We start from the raw sequence: 15547 nt of genomic DNA, 5'->3' as shown, positions 1-15547 counted from the left end.
CCCTCAGTTTTGCAATGGTTCAACTGAAGTCTGTTCTCTATCAGACCCTCCTAGCTTCCATACCAAAGGGTAAGACATTCATGGCATCGCTTACTTTGCACGGGGCACTGTTACATAATTGGATGTCATCAATGTCCTGATAATACCTCACCACCCCCATGGCAACAGATGGTTTCACTCAGCTGCCTCATAGAGATGACACAAAGGAGAACCCAGTGCCACCCCATAAAGTAGGGGCCAAGAGCAGGACCTCTCCAACCACCCCTGATTGGAATCAACCCCCAAGAAAGGAGGCAAAGCAGCACATCCTCATGTCATCTACTCCCAATTCTCTGAGCCGATCCATGGTCAATGGTATCAAAAACCACCAACAGGTCAAGTAGGGGAAGGATCAACATACTACCACCATCATGCTCACTACAGAGATCTTCCAAAAGTACAACCAATGCTGTTTCTGTCCCACAGCTAGGCCTGAATCCTGGCTGAAAAGATTCCAGATAATCTGCTTCCTCCAAGGTCCTTTGAAGCTGTCATCCAACTACCTTCTCGGTCAGATTGAAACCTCCAAGACTTTATAAGACTGGGGAATTCCACCGCCAATGCAGAAACGGAGCTCAGGCAGGGAGGTTGTGTGTGGCAGGGAAGCTGGTACAACAGCAACAATCTCAACTGATCCGTAGAGCCCAACTTAATGAGCAAGACCCCACATCCAGCGACCTTGTAGAAATGCCCCTGGAAGACATAAGAGACATAATTGTTCCATCTGCATAGACTGGAGAGACTGTGTATGCCCAGTAATAGAGACAGAAGTCTGTGCTTTGCAGCTTACTGAGAAGAGATTGCTGGATGATGATCATCACACTTCTACCTTAGAATCTTGGATCACGCCATACCTGAAGCCCATCTGGGACTTCTCTGAAAGAGCCACCACAACCACCCTCCTGGATCCAGCCAGGTCTTGGCAACGCATGCCAGGTTGGCCACATATCAGTGATTAGATTGCACACAGACTGACCCTGGCATTTAAAAGCAGCCCCAGGAAACCAGGACCCCTGAAGTTCTGCTGATTGGGCACAAGGACTGAGCAAGGACCTGGGGAGAGGTTGAGAAGCAACGAGGACCAAAGTCGGAACCAAGAAAAGGCATTTAATTGTTCTACTTTTTGATAATCAAGTTTTGGATTGTGCCACTCAGGTTTTGTCCTGAGTGTAAAGAGGAAGGTGCGTGCTAGTTTCATACAAGTGGAAGGCGTGTGCTAGTTAGCTCAAAAGTTGGTCAGTTGTACCGCACCATTCTGCTGCTTCTAATAATTGGGACTACAAAAACACCAACAAGTGAATTCGTGCTTATGGTAAGAGGTGGCAGAATTCTTTCTCTCATTGTATAGGTCCTCCACTAGATGTCCCTAGTTATCTAGAAGGATTGATTTGGAAGGGCTGGCTGCTATCCCCACCAAAAAAACTAGTAATGGTAGAAATGTGAATGTATTATCTGTATACTATCTGTCATTCTACTCCTCCTTATGCAATTTAAAATTCAAGATGCATTAAAAATTAAAAGGTATAAATCAGGGATTGTAAATAATGGAGTGATAACTTTGGGAGATGTTACTTGCCAAGGTGCATAGAAATGGTTCCAGTGCTATTATTCGAAACCTAATCCCCACTAAGGAGGCTATGTCCATTCAATTAATATCAAGTTGTCCCCAATGTTAACTGTAAACCTTTTAGCTGGTCTTGTTATCTTTGAAAAGGAAGGAAAGAGAGCTCTGTGGCTATTTATGCAAACAGATAGTAAGAATTGGGCCATGTCTGTTTTCTGTATTCTTGATTTATACTTCTATAGATGCCAGATTTGAGTTTTTAGCAGGGGAACCTAGAAACCTAAATCCTGCCATGCTGGATTGTGTCAGAACAACAAAAACACCACTATAAAACCACTCCCTTCACTTGTCTCAATTAACATAAAACAAAAATCAGAGTGTGTTTCTAATTTGGATAATTTCTTTTCCTACTTAAATTTCTAACTGCTGATGCTTGCTGACGTTTAAACTGTAGTGTTAAGATTTATTTTATATTCTCAGTTCACAGTTACAAATCTAATGTTGGCTTTCCAGAACCAATCTCTCTCGCCTCAGGAGATCCCCCATAGAAAATGTGTTATGTAAAATGATTTAGCTTCAGGATGGATCTCTCCTATGCTTTCTATGAAACATAACGGGATGTCTTATATTAGAGTGCCTTCTTCATTGTAATTAGCATTTTGTGGCGGCAGTGACTTGAGTTTCTTCTCCGGGTTTTCAGCTAGTAGTTTAAGACGTTTCCTTAATAATGATGGATAGCTAAACTTTTTATGGCTGATGCTCATAGTAACCAAATTTATTCCATCTGCATAGACTGGAAAGACTCCGTGTATGCCCAGTGATAGAGACAGAAGTCTGTGCTTTGTAGCTTACTGACAAGAGGGAGGGGTGAATTGTCCAATTACAATATATGCTATTAATTTTTGAACGATTGATGCTGCTTTAGAAAATTGAACACCCTACTGGAGAACCTGTCTGCTTTCCCACGCTAGCTTTTAATGAATTAGTAAGTCAACTGTTTACAGAACACTTCCTCACATCATCTCTGATCCTCTCAACGTATTTCCCTGTAGAGTTTCCTATCATTTCGAAGGGAAACATTTCAGTGGAATGAATTCTGAGCCGAATGGCTCCCACTGGTTCTAGACAGAGATATTTCTTGAAAAGGATTGCACCTTTTTATTCCTTGGAGTTTGGGCCAAGGGAAGAAATCTTGCCATCCTCTTATCGGTAAAGTGGAGAAGCAGAAAGCTATTTTAGAACAGAGTACAACATCACACAAGGGTTTCTCGGATATCTAACTTGCCCCACATGTAACCCCAATTTCAGACTCTTACATTTATGTCTTATCAAAAACACAGCCCTATCTTATTATCAGTAATGAACCGTTCACAATAAATTTTAATGCCACTGCGTGTCAGTGTATGAATGAATGAAATTTAAGCAAGACACACAGTAGAGACGGGGCTGGAAAACAGTATGGAAGTCGAGTCATGACAGCTGGACTTCTTTTTGGTTTGAAGCATTTCACTGCTGCTTTCCTTTTTTTTTTTTTTTTCAAACCAAAAAAAAAAAAAGTCCAATTGCCATGATTCAACTTCCAGGCAGTTCTACCTGGAGAACTGAGAATCTCCATCAACAATCTGGGTGAATATTGTGAACTAACAAAAGGAGAGGAAGTTCTGAACTCTGCAACCAGCCCTTTGTGGTATGATCTACCACTCCATAACGTGTGGGAAAGGAGCGGTTTTGGAAGCGATGTATTGAGCCGTCTTTCTTACCTTGGCCTTGCGTTGACAACTGCCAAACGTGTCTCTTGTACACATACCAGATGGGGAATCTCAAAAAAAAAAAAAAAAAGGGTCCTTGCTGTTGAGCAAATTGGATTTAGGCAGCGCTTAGGCACCAACATTTAAAAAAATCCCACCGCCATGGGTTATCCAAGGTAACAGCTGTATAGGGGAAGGGAGCGACTTGGTTTTAAACACAAAACAAATGTAATTGAGGAAGGGAGGCAGAATTGGGCTCTAGATAGGAGGAGCAGACAGGATTTATAGCTCTGGTAGGGATCTTGTTAAAATGATAGAAAGCAGTTGCTCAACTCCATCATTGCTTCACTGGCGAGGGAGGCAGCTGCCGTTGCTGAAGCTCCACATTCAAAGACGGCGGGGGGAAAAACGCTTTCTATTTTGCCTCCTTTGTGCAAGTTGAAAAATGGGAGGAAAAGCCATATTCTGGCATAGAAACTGCAGCATTTCCTGGCATAGAAAATGCAGTAAACCTGCCCACCCAACGCTAGTGCTTGTTCAAGTCCATCCTTCCCAGGGGCTTTAAAGAGATTTCCTCCTCTGAGGCAGAAAATGCAAACGCTTGTACTTGACACTAATTCATGGGTGTGTGTGTGTGCAACTCACTACAGGTAGTCCTCAATTTACGACCACAGCTGAGCCCAAAATGTATGTTGCTAAGTGAGAAATTTGTTAAATGAACTTTGCCCCATTTTACGACTTTTCTTGCCACATTTGTTAAGTGAATCGCTGCAGTTGTTCAATTAGTGACACGGTTGTTAAGTGAATCTGGTTTCCCCACTGACACCGCTCGTCAGAAGGTCACAAAAAGGGGATCCAAGGACCCCAGGACACTGTAACTGTCATAAGTATGAACCAATTGTCAAGCATCCAAATGTAAATCACATGGACGTGGGGTTGTTGCGATGGTCATAAGTGTGAAAAATGGTCATAAGTCACTTATTTCAGTGCTGTTGTAACTATGAACAGTCACTAAGTGAATTGTTGTAAGTCGAGAACTACATATAGTAAATGCTCCCACCCAGTTTCCTCTGGGTTGGAATGGGGTTTTGTATGAAGAGAATGCCGCTAAGGAAGGCCTCCCTTCCACCTGAATACAGACTTACAACCATTCATTTAGCGACTGTTCAAAATTAGAACAGCACTGAAAAAATGGACTTGTGATGGTTTTTCACACTTACGAACATTGCAGCATCGCCATGGTCATGTAATCAAAATGTCATTTGGCGACCGGCTTGTATTTATGCCAGTTGCAGTGTCCTGGGGTCCTGTGATCAATTCTACGGAGCTTCTTCTGAGCAAAATCCATGAGGAAGCCAGATTCACTTAATGTATTACTAACTTAACAATTGCAGTGATTCACTTAACAACTGTGGCAAGAAAGGTGGTAAAATGTCTCAATTAAACCACAGAAATTTGGGGCTCAATTGTGCTCACAGGTTAAGGACCGCTGTATCACTTGTGCAGAAGAACTCCAGCTCTGATTTGTCTCTGTTGCTGGCCTCTTGAAATGGCTGCCAGGAATGGTTTGGTGATGCTAAAACACAACTCCCGTTATTCCTCACCAGGAACCCTCCAGGATGGATAGCAATAGCAACAGCACTTAGACTTATATACCGCTTTGCAGTGCTTTACAGCCCTCTCTAAGCAGTTTATAAAGTCAGCCTATGGCCTCCAACAATCTGGCTCCTCATTTTACCTCAGAAGGATGGAAGGCTAAGTCAACCTGGAGCCTGGTGAGATTCTGCCAAATTGCAGTCAGCCGGCAGTCAGCAGAAGTAGCCTGCAGTACTGCACTCTAACCACTGCGCCACAGAGGCTGATGGCTTCACACTCATAAAAAAAATTGGGATTGACCCAGACATCTTCATTTCAAATAGTCAGGGCAGGAAATCATGAAGGATTATATATCTCGGGCAAGATGTAGCCAGTCCTCAATTTACTAGCATTCGTTTAGCAACCATTTGAAATTACCACAACACTGAGCGACTGGTCCTCAGACTTACGACTGTCGCAGCATCCCCATGATCACATGATCAGAATCTGGGAACTTAGCAACTGGCATGTATTTAGAATGGTTGCAATGTCCTAGGTTTATGTCATTTGTGACCTTCGCAGTCGGCTTCCAACAAACAAAGTCAGTGGTGGGAGATGGATTTGTTTAATAGCAATAGCACTTAGACTTATATACCGCTTTACAGTTCTTTTGCAGCCCTCTCTAAGTAGTTTACAGAGTCAGCCTATTGCCCCCAACAATTTGGGTCCTCATTTTATAGACCTCGGAAGGATGGAAGGCTGAGTCAACCTTGAGCCTGGTGAGAGTCGAACTGCCAAATTGCAGGCAACCAGCAGTCAGCAGAAGTTGCCTACAGTACTGCACTCTAACCATTGTGCCACAATGGCTCATGACTTAATGACTGCATGACTCCCTTAACAACTGCTGTGATTTGAATAATCATGTCAAAAAGGAATCTTAAAATCAGGTGCCACTCACTTAACAACCTTGCTGGTCCCAATTGTCATAAAAGAAGGACTATCGTTGACTTACAATCCTATACATTGATTCAAAACCTCTGGAGTAGATTGGGTTGCTTGGTTCTGGGTTTAAAAGTATGCATGCATACTCTCCCTAAGTATCTCTGATTGGATGCAGCAGCCAGTAACTCTGTTTTAAATTGCCCCAAAGTGGTAAGGCCTAAATGTTTTGAGACAGAACATAGAATAACAGGGCTGGAAGGGCCTTTGGAGGTCTTTTAGTCCAACCTCAAGCAGGAGATCCTATACCAGGGGTGGGATTCTACCGGTTCGCACCTATTCGCTAGAACGGTTGTTAACATTCTAAGCAGTTCGGAGAACTGGTTGTTAGAAGAAATTACTGGCCTAATCCTGTAAGGAAGGCAGGAAGGAAACATTCTGGTGTTACTTACAGAAACTGTCTCTCCGTTAACCCTTATTACGTCCTTGGAAGGACTCTGGAACGTCTCTGAAGTTTTTTCCCCCTCCTTTGTTGGTACTTTGCTTGTGTGGAGTGACCATTGAAAGTTACAATGGCATTGAAAAAAATGACTTATGACCCTTTTTCACACTTACGACTGTTGCAGCATCCCCACAGTCAGGAGAGGAGATGCGTGCCTTGATGTGAGTGATGTTGAGTTGGCCACGCCCAGCCAATAACATGACCACCTAAGCCACGCCTACCACCTAAGCCACCCCCACAGAACCAGTTGATAAAAAAAATGAATCCAACCCCTGTCCTATACCAATGTTGGCAAACCTTTCTGGCAATGAGTGCCGAAACGGGAGCGCGCATGTGGGAGGGTGCTGTAAACCAGAAGAGCAGGTCCCCAATGTGCATGTGCGTGCCTGGAAGCTGAGCTGCATGCTGCTGTCCACTTGGTCTTCCGGTTGCCGGTGCACAGGTGCATGCGAAGACCAGTTGGCCAGCACGCATGCTTGACACACTGGAAACTAGAAGCTCAACTTCCCAGCACAATGCATGTGTGCCAGGAAGCCGCTCTTCTGGTTTCCGGTGCTCCCGCACATGCAAAGACCAGCTGGCAAACATGCACCAGAACCCAGAAGAGCAACGGGTGATGGCTGGCATGCCGGGAGAGATGGCTCTGCATGCCACTTCTGGCACGCATGCCATAGGTTCGCCATCACGGCCCTATACCGTTCCAGACAAATGGCTATCTGGTCTTTCTTGAAAACCTCCAGGGGTGGAGCTATGCTAGCTGAGGAATTCTGGGAGTTGAAGTCCACCCATCTTCAAACTGCCAAGGCTGAGAAACACTGGCTGATGGTGATGCTTTTCACATATAGTTTTCTATGCACTTAAAAATCAAATTGCTTTTCACTACAAAATGCTTTTTTACCCCTATGTTTGTACTAAGAAACAGGGCCAACCTAAAATATTTACTGACCCAGGCAGACCCAGGGTTGGACCCTAACCTACTGCCTAAGTCAAGGGGGTCAGAACTCAGCTCCAACTGAGATATTGAGGCACCTGAGACAGACATCCTCCAAGGACCTCGTCTTATTCCTGGCATTTAAAAAAAATACGACTAACTTTGGGCAGTCGTTTCACGTCATTCGAACTTTGCCAAGTAGTAGATCTGGACTGTCACTTGGGCATCTCTTCATCCCGTTGAGTTTTTGCTGCAGTCTTTAGCACTGAAAATAATTTTCTCTTGTTCCAAAAAGTTGATGGCTTACATATTTATTGGAACATTAGGGGGTGCCCTTACAACGTCTTCCTTCCTTTGCAGCAGATAAAGCGAATAATTCACTCTCCAGTGAGAAGAACTTGCTTGCTCAGAGTTGCTTAAACAGCCAGAAGCTTTCCAAGTTGGCCAGTTCAGAAATAAGATGGAGAGAAGCATCACTCAAAACCCAAAGCATTGCAGGGCATAACTTTTGTTGGGCTTGTCCTTGTTGCTGGGGCTACGATATTTTGAATTAAGCAGGTCAACAAACTATAAAAAGATGTTGAGACTCTAGAAAGAGCAACCAAGAGGATTAGGGGACTGGAGGCTAAAATATATGATGAACGGTTGCAGGAACTGGGCATGGCTAGTCCCGGGAAGAGAAGGACCAGGGGACACAGGATAGCAGTCTTCCAGTATTTGAGGGGCTGCCACAGAGAGGAGGAGGGAGTCAAGCTGTTTTCCAAGGCACCTGAAGGCCAGATGAGGAATAATGGATGGAAACTGAACAAGGAGAGACTCAACCTGGAAATAAGGAGACATTTTCTGACAGAACAGTCAACCAGTGGAGCAGAAGCTGCCTTCGGAAGTTGTAGGAGCTTCATCACTGGAGACTTTCAAGAAGAGATTGGACTGCCATTTGTCAGAAATGGTGTAGGATCTCGTGCTTGGGCAGAGGGTTGGACTAGATCAGGGGTCGCCAACCTTTTGGATCTCAGGGACCACCAAACTCATAATTTTAAATCCCTGGGACCACTAACTGGTTCTGTGGGCATGGCCTATTTTGTGGGTGTGGCTTGGTGGTCATGTGACTGGCTGGGCATGGCTTATATGTAAATATTATAAATATTTATATAAATATTGAATTTTTTATTAAAAAAGAGCAACTTTTATCCAAAACCAGGCAAAGCAGGCAGGCAGATTGAGTTGCTCACAGAATCATTTAGTGATCTATCTGCCATCGGCTAGTTCAGTCTGCCACATAAAATTTGCTTGCCATGAGTCTGCACTGAATAATAGAACCTTCAGTCCTAAGGGAGGTTTGGCTGTGCTTAAAAGCAGAGCCGAAGATCTAAAGACTAGCTAGAAAGCAAGAAATCCAACCATTTCCTGCTTCCTAGCTAATCTAAAACTCCCAGCCCAGCAGAACACCTGATGGTCGGAAAAAGGAAAAATAGCAATTTAGCAGACAGGTTTTCTAGATAAGGAGTGAGTGGGCAGGGAAGGTTTCCGTGGGCCATTTGGGCGGCGCAGCCTTGTGTTTCTATGCAGCCTGGATTAATTGCTTTGGGGTGGGGTGCTCTGGGGGTGAGATTTCTCTGCGGCCCACCAAAATTTTCTTGTGGCCCACTGGTTGGCGACCACTGGACTAGATAACCTACAAGGTCCCTTCCAACTCTGTTGATCTAGCTATCTAATCTATCTAGGTCTACTTGAACTAAGAACTGAGGATGGATGAACATTGAGGAACAGTTAAAAAGGGTTTAAACTACACTTTCCTTCCACATTTGCTTTTATCTGCCATTTACTGTCAACCTTACAAGGTCCAGGTAATCCTTGACTTAGTGACCAGTCAAAGTTACAACAGCACTGGAAAAAAGTGACTTGTGACCGCTTTTTCACATTGCAGCATCCCCTGGTCACATGATCAAATTTATTTATTTTTTAGTTTACTTTATTGTCATTGCACCTCGTACAATGAAATTAAATACCATCTTCAGTGTACATTATGACTATGAAAATAAACGCAAACATGCTTTGCATTCTATACAATTGAATTGAAAACCTCTGATATTGCATTCTTATTGCACTATACAGTAGAATTCAAAAGAGCTCCTGCCCTGGGATAGAAGCTGTTTTTCAGCCTCTTTCTCCTTGTTTTCATTGTACTGTACCGTCTTTCAGATGATAATAGCTCAAAAAAAGGGTGTCCAGGATGAGATGGATCTTTGAGGATGTTTTGAACATTGCACAAAAGGTCATAAAACAGGCACAACTCACTTAATAACTGTCTTGCTCAGCAATGGAATTGTTGGGTCCTGTAGTCCAGATAGGAAACACGACCAGATGAACTAATCCTACTTTATTGGAAGGTTAACATAATCCTCGTAGACTTTCCCTTATCCATTTTGATGCGGATGTTTCTCCTCCTGAGACGAAGCTTCAGATGAGCCAACTGTTGGTTACTTGGAACACAAAGATCTCCTCCAATGCTTTCCCAAAAACCTTCTGCATCGCTCCTGTGGGATGGAGCGATAAAGCTGTTTGGGCCATTGGTTTGGCTGTGCTTTGGAGTCCCCTCCGAAATCAGGGGTGTCGTGCCCCTGTTGAAATCTGATTCTGAGGGGGAGGCTGAGCAGCTGACAGGGAGTGGGAGTGTGGATCCAGTGAGTGTGGAAGAAACTGGGGAAGGGCACAGTCCAGCTGGGCATTCAGAGGAAGACCCAAGGCCACTCCCTCTTCATCCAAGGGCATGCAGGAAGGAACGGAGAAATGCTGCCCATCTCCCCTGCAAGGTGATTATAGAACAGTATTATCCCAAGTTTAGCTTTATATGCATTTAGGGACTGAACTCTCAAACTTTAATGCAAACAAAGAATTGAGAATAACTAACTAATTTTAGCTTTATAGTGTACGTGACTGTACAATAATCAAGGAAAGAAGCAACCTGGAATTAAGGAGAAACTTCCTACCTTTGAGGATAATTAACCAGTGGAACTACTTGCCTTCAGAAGCCATAGGGGCTTCATCACTGGAAGTTTTTAAGAGGAGACTGGACAGTCGCTTGTGTGAAAGGTCTCCGGCTTGAGCAGGGGATTGGATTAGAAGATCTCCAAGGTTCCTTTCAACTCTATTCTGATTGATTGATTGACATTTGGAATTCTGGCACACAATTGCACTTTAATATTCCCTAGGTGCATTTGCTTAGAATCTCCATCCTTTATTTGTCTGACGTCAAGTGAACACTCTCTCTCTCTGTCTCTCTCTCTCTCTCTCTCTCTCTCTCACACACACACACACACACACACCTAAATACTGTTAAAATACTGAAGTTTGCTGATGCCACAACAGTCATTGGTCTCATTCAAGACAACAATGAATCCACATACAGACGGGAGGTTGTACAACTTGCCTCGTGGTATAACCGGAACAATCTGGAACTGAACACACTCAAAACCATAGAAATAGTGGTAGACTTTAGAAGAAACCCTCCCATGCTACCACCTCTTACAATACTATACAACTCAGTATCAAGAGTAGAGAGCTTCAGATTTCTAGGTTCTATCATATCACAAGACCTAAAATGGACACCTAACATCAAAAACGTCATCAAAAAAGCACAACAAATAATGCTCTTTCTGTACCAACTCAGAAAGCTCAAACTGCCCAAAGAGCTCATCTGCACCTCTATAACTCTGGTTTGGTTCTGCAACCCAACAAGACAGAATTAGGACTGCAGAAAAAATAATTAGTACCAACCTGCCTTCCATCAAGGGCCTGTGTATTGCACGAGTCAAAAAGAGGGCTGAAAAATATTTACAGACCCCCCACGTCCCGGACATAAACTGTTTCACTCCTACCCTCAAAATGACACTATAGAGCACTGCACACCAGAACAACTAGACACAAGGACAGCTTTTTTCCAAACGCCATCACTCTGCTAAACAAATAATTCCCTCAACACTGTCAAACTATTTACAAAGTCTGCACTACTATTTCTATTAATCCTCCCATCATTCCTTTCACCCATCCCCTCCCACTTGTGACTGTATGACTGTAACTTTGTCGCTTGTATCCTTACGATTTATATTGACTGTTTCCTTGTATGATTTGATTGCTTATTGTATCCTATGACTATTATTAACTGTTGTACCTTATGATTCTTGACTCTCGATGAATGTATCTTTTCTTTTATATACACTGAGAGAGCATTTGCACCAAGACAAATTCCTTGTGTATCCAATCACACTTGGCCAATAAAAGAATTCTATTCTATTTGGAAACTTAAACCCTAATATGGTTTTCTTTTCGGTTAGCATGGTATATGCTAGCACTATTTTTGTTGGATTGTGGTAAATGACTTAGTATTATATGTAGATGTAATTATTGTGGGCCATTCTAAAAACCAATTAAAAGAAAAAAATGGCTAAATACAATATGTGAATGTACCTATCATATGGTGAACTCCCTATGAGAAAAATATAATTTTGTAAAATTATGACACAGAATTGTTGAGAGCAGCTTTTGAATGGGTTGAAGAAGAAGAGACTTTCTCACTTTTGACAGTCAACATGGTAACCTTTTTGTGAATATAGGGGTAACTCATGATTGAACAACAACTGGAGAAGAGTTGTAGGGATTCTGGGTTGTGTTAACACAACACTCTGAGCCAAAAGCACAAAAGCACATTTTAGCTCAGTTTCGTGGGGTTAAGCTTATATAGTTTGACTGAATATTAGTTTTATCATGGATAGCTGGCCAAGAAAAAGAATTTGCATTGTGTTTAGGATGTACACATGTTCATAGTAGAATTTGCTTGTTTGTTTGTTTATTATTAAATTTATATCCTGCCTTGGTTAGCATTTGACTTAAACACCAAGAAATCTCATGGCTGTAGACTTGGCTAGAAAACTGAAAGACCATCCTCAGAAAAGTCAACTGCAAACTACTTGTATACATAGCCAATATGCAACATGGAGATGTCCATAAAGTTGCCAGGAGTTCAGCTTGACTGTTGCTGCTAAAAATTCACAAGAGCCCAAGGAACCAGCTGCTGTTAGTTTTACTAACAAGGTGGTAAGAAAGATCACCCAATTGTAAGAAAGATTACTTAGAGCTGAAGAAGCTTCTTGGATGAGAAGCGAAACGTCTCAAAATCAGAAAGTCCAGTTGCCTCCTGAAAAAAAACCACACCATTGGGACAATCTTGACTTGGAGGATTGACAATCTCCTTAGACGTTTAGCGATGCCCTTTGGAATGAGCACCCTTCAAATGGTACAGGAATATGAATGGATTTCCAGAAAAATTACAGGCTACAGGAACCATTTGTGCATCAAGTTTGAGATGAAGACAGCACAGACTCATCCCCAAACAGCCTGTGCTCAATGGCAGAAAAACATCCTGCCGAAAATGAGCTGAAGAAGCTTCTTAGAAATGTCTTCAAAGAAAAACCCAAAAGTCCTGCTGCCTCTTGAAAAAGCATCTTCGGGATGCCCAATTTTTAAGCCTCTTTGATGACTACTTGGCACAGCTGGGACCACATGCCTTCCCCTAACTTGTGGTCCTTCTCCCTAGACAAGCGTACCTCACATCAGGCCTGGAGAGAATTTAAAGGGAAAGTGAATTGGACAAAGCAGTTTGTGAATTTCAGCGAGAGTTCCCTTCTTTTTCAGCTATCAATGAAGGTCAGTTGTATCAGAGCAGAGAGGGACCCTATCACAGACTTACAAAGGTCAAACCAATTGCCAATGTGTGTGGGTTTTTTTCTTTTCATGGGGCTAATCCATGATTTCTTCAACCATCATTTATTAAAGGACAACAGGTTGCTTTCAGGCATGTTAAGTTGCAAACCATGTTTCAACTGTCAGTTCAGAGGTGTTATTTTATTTATTTATTTTTGTCTCCCATCTGACCACAAAGTGATTCTAGATGGCTTACAATGTTAAAAAGAAGACAATAATACAACAGAGCTTTCTGAATGTTAATAGAGCTTTTTTTTAAAAGTTTGAAGAGCCCTCCTGTTTGTCCTTCCTAGGTCAACAACTTCCACAGAAACAAAAAAGGAAGCCGAACTGCTATTAAATGATAAAGCAGAGCTCCTTTTCTTCCTTCCTTTGGGAATAATCAATCTTTTATTTCAGTCACAGACCAGAATTTAAATTTAAAGCATTGAAATAGAATGAAACACAACTGAACAAGATAGCGTATTACAGATAATGGTGACGCCATCAATGGATGCCCACAGTCTCCCTAACTTTCGTTGACAGTATAGCAAAGTTTAGCTTCAAAGTCACCATATCACAGTGACCTGATAGTAATAGCTCTTGTACATAAGATATTAGAATGTTCAGGCTATTTTACCAAGTAACATGTTATAAAATGGGAGTGTGAATCCTTACTGACTGTACAATATAGCAGGAATTGTGGTTTCAATGACCCCTTCTGTACAGGAACACACAATCTCACTTCATATGGGATATTTTGTATTGGCTCTTCAGAACTGCTGTAGGAAGAGACCATTGATTGGACCATATGTCCAATTAGCAAGCAGGCAAAGGTGAGCTACCAAGAGTATGTCAAGACAGGGACCTTCAACTCATGAGTTCAAGCTGATGGGGCCTTATTGTCACAAGCTTGTTGGTATTTTTATTTGCAAACTAAGTCTGCTGTTAGCATCAGAGCAAGATCAAGAAGAGAGACAGGTAGAGATGGCTCCAAACATTGATCTACTGGAATGGAATGGAATTGGAATGGGATTCTTTATTTGGCCAACTGTGATTAGACATACAAGAAATGTATCTCTGGTGCAGAAGTTCTCAGTATATATGCAAAGCAACAGAGAGAATAGTAATAACAATAATGCCAAATCCAACAATAATAAAACAACAATAATAAAAGGGGGAAGTAAACAAGGTAATTAAAAGGATAAATAATAATACTACAGCCACAGTACATGGGTTAATATACATAGACATTAAAACTGCGAGAATTAGGTGTTCAACAGAGTGATGGGACAAGGGAAACTTAATTTCTTCCTCTTCTAGCCTTGTGTTTACACCATTCTCTCATGGAAAAACAGGATTTGCTATAAATCTTTGCCAACACTCCCCCCCCCCCCGTGGCTTGTGGCAAACCTGCCAGTTTCCCCCGTCCGTTCCCATTCGTTGGAATTCCTTACTTGTGGGTCAAAAGCAGCTCTTGGAAGAAGAATATAAGCATCCCAAAACACATTAAGCAAATTAAATGTCTCTTCTCACAAGTAGCTTTATGGCAGATGAGGGAACCTGTGCCCAGAATTCAGCGCTCTCAGCGCACAGCTAAATGATCCCAGGTGCTCTTGATCAGAAACAAATGGCAAAAGGCTTGATGCCTCCTCCGCAGAGCCCTGGCATGCCTCGTGGCCGGGACACAAACTGGGAATATCTTGGCCCTTGGAGGGAGTGCAGGAAAGACATTCGGGGGGGACAGTTGATTGGGGCATTACCAAAAGAGAGGCAACAATTGAAATCTCTGTTTCTCTCTCTCTCTCTCTCTTTTTTTTGAGTTTTAAAATGAACTTTATTTGCAATGGATTAAAATGATATAAACCTACGAGTATACAGAAATAAAAAATAGTAAACATACTAATAGGACAGTAAACACATTTCTTTCTATTACATTGGATAATAGGTTTGATAGTTCACAATAAACACTAATAACTGATAATTGGCAAGTATTCCTTGTCTCTTATAGATAACATATTAATAAATAACATGTTACTCTACTATTGCTATTGGATTATAACTGTATTATTTAATCATTAGAACCTTCATAATGTTTAGGTATTAAAGGAGAAGCTTGAAACCATTATTTTATATATTCACTATATACAACTATATATAATATGTTTCCTGGGTTCATTTATTCTGTACATTCTGTTTCTTGCGTTCTACCCAATTGTACCCTTGCTGGCTGGGGAATTCTGGGAGTTGAAGTCCAGGCATCTTAAAGTCGCCAAGGTTGAGAAACACTGATTTGTATGTTTCTACCTGTGCCTCATTTCAAGGGCTCCAAAACCGAGTCTTGTAGCCAAAGTTTCACAGCAGACCGATTTCGCTACACACTTGTGACCTTGTCTAATTGTTCCTCTCTACCTTCTTCCATGATGTTATGAAGCCACTTTTCTTAATTTGTGATGATAGTGTCATATTTCAAGAAGAACAACCTCTGAGTGTAGATCCATCCAACTTAT

Source organism: Pseudonaja textilis, chromosome 10, assembly GCF_049901715.1.
Source record: "Pseudonaja textilis isolate UNSWEBS1 chromosome 10, rPseTex1.2, whole genome shotgun sequence".
In the NCBI taxonomy this organism is placed as follows: Eukaryota; Metazoa; Chordata; class Lepidosauria; order Squamata; family Elapidae; genus Pseudonaja; species Pseudonaja textilis.
The sequence above is the reverse complement of the archived record's forward strand: the minus strand, read 5'-3'. Positions refer to the sequence as shown.